Source organism: Peromyscus maniculatus, chromosome 4, assembly GCF_049852395.1.
Source record: "Peromyscus maniculatus bairdii isolate BWxNUB_F1_BW_parent chromosome 4, HU_Pman_BW_mat_3.1, whole genome shotgun sequence".
Classification (NCBI taxonomy): Eukaryota; Metazoa; Chordata; class Mammalia; order Rodentia; family Cricetidae; genus Peromyscus; species Peromyscus maniculatus.
The window spans coordinates 62,477,076-62,479,559 of record NC_134855.1 but is presented as its reverse complement, the minus strand read 5'-3'; positions in this window follow the sequence as shown (position 1 = coordinate 62,479,559).

The window sequence follows — 2,484 nt, the reverse complement described above, 5'->3', positions numbered from 1 at the left end:
ATCCTTCATCATAAACCAGAAATGCTTCCCTGACTTCTGTGAGCCTTTCCAGCAAATTAATCAAACCCAAGGAGAGAGCTGTAGGAAGCCCATCTGACAGCGGGTTGGTCAGGAGCACAGTGAGAAGACGGGATGTTTAGCTGAAGAAACCCTAAGAAACGTGCTGAAGATACAACTTGGCTTTTGTTTAATACATATAGTCAAATACAGAAAGGATTTAAGAATAAAATGTTAAGGCAGATGTTAGTTTTTTAATCTGAAATGTACTCCCCCAACACACCACACACCACACACACACACACAATTTTGAGCACTCTTGCCAGCTTGTTGGGTTTTGAAGGCTTGGAGCTTCTGGGATATGGAGGCTGCACCTGGTCCTGGTTTAGCATCCTTGCTTCCAGGTCTCGTCTAGGACAAATCTGCCACCAAACATTGCTGACCATGGGCCCTGCTGCTCCGCTTTGCCTTCTCCAACATGAGACGTGACCATATGAAACCAGGAGCCAGCCCAATCCAGCCTTTCCGCCCTTGATTCCGTCACAGGACACAAAAGCATGGTATGTTCAGGGAAGAACCGCAGGAGTGTGGTCAGGTGATTACCTGACACAGACCAGCCAAGGGCTACTCATCTAAATAGGGAATACATCATCCCGTGGCATTTCAGAAAGGGACCAAGCCTTCTTCTGCAAGCCAAAAAGTTCAGGGCCTGGGAAGAGAACCAGGAGAGCCATGGGTCGTCAGCACTCACTGCACAGCACCACATCAAGGTTCTACTCTTCACTTCAGCACTTCTTGCCTCTTCAGGTTCAGCTCCAGTGGGCCCTGTTACAATAAAGGCTTCTTTCACTGCAGGATGCTCGGGTGGTCCCCTTTGGTGGCATCTGTACAGTGCCATCTCAGTTGGTGCACAAAGTGAACAAGCCTCAAGGATATGGCTACCTTCATTGCCTGAATGCCAAAGGATGGCCAAAGGTGTCTCAGGACCCAGAAAGGGAACAGTCAAGGCATAGGCTTAATTAGAGCCCTCTGGCCCTCAGGACCATGCCCAGTGGAGCCATGGGCTCCAAGAGACCTCACAATAGAAGAGTCACTAGTATATAAACCCAGTATGTGTTGATATTTTATTTGTATGTTAATAAAGTTTTTAAAGTTTGCCTGGAGATCAGAGGAACTAGCAAGCCATTTTTGGTAAACACAAAAGTCAGGCAGTGGTAGCACACGCCCTTAATCCTATCACTTAGCAGGCAGGGTCTCTGTGTGTTTAAGGCCACACTAGGGAACAGAGCCAAGTGTGGTAACACATGCCTTTAATTCTAGTACCAACCATAGAGACCTGGAGGTCTGTAAGGACAGGCAGTGACAAGGAAGTGAGGTAGCTGGGCTAAGAGTCAATGAGAGGGCAGAACAGCAAGACAGTAAAAGCTTGGGTAGACAGGAAGTCGTGGCACTTTGGAAGCTGTGGTGTGGTGAGGTAAGGTGGCTGGTGGCTATTCTATTTCCCTGATCTCTAAGGCTTTCACCCCTATATTAGACTCTGTGTGTCTTATTTAATAGAATTTGTCTACACCAGTGTGAGAGCTGTAGGCATGCAACCCCAAGGGAGCCACAAAAACCAACCCTAAATGCAAGACCACCACCCAAGAAGTTCTAGAAGGCATGGCCTCTACTCCAGTGAGCCTGGAAGGCAGAGCCTCAAAGATTATTTTCCAGCTTTAAGGTTTTAGACATGCAGGGAATGTTTTATTCCTGCCTTCTTGTCTATTTCTCCCTTTAGACTGGGAATGTCTAGCCCATGACTGTCCTGTAGTGTCTTCGGGAAGCATATAAAATGTTTGACTTCGTGGGGTCACAGCAGGAGAGCATGTGCCTCAGGATAAACCGCACCTTGAACTGTCATCCATATCTGATTAAGTGAGATTGAGAAAAGACCTTGGGTGGCTGGAATGTAAGCCTGGAATGTCTGTCACCAGAATGTCGCAATCCTAACCTTCAAGTTGATGGTGTGAGGAACAAGGGGCCTTCTGGGAAGTGATTGAGTATACAGGCATCATAAGTGAGATTAGCAGATTATAAGAGCCCTGGAGCTGCATGGTCACTTCCACTGTGTCTGCACACAGTGGAAAGCTACCATTTATATACCATGAATGAATTCCTCTCCAGTCATGGAATCTGACAGCATCCTGATTTGACTTCCCAGCCCACAAATTCATCAGAAATAAATTCATTTATAGGCCACTCAACCTATTGTATTTTGTTATAGCAGCCCAAGGTGACTAAGACTGACTCCCTGTTCCCTCTGATGGAAGCATGGCAGGATTCCAAGGCCCTAAGAATGGCCAGCCTCCACGAAGAAGGACTTTGAACTCCAATGACCGAAACACACGTCACCACACTATCAACCCACACTGGACTGTACAGTAAGAAATAAAATTTTTTTGTGTCAATCTACTGAGATGGGGTGGTAGTGTTTGAATCAGCAATCAA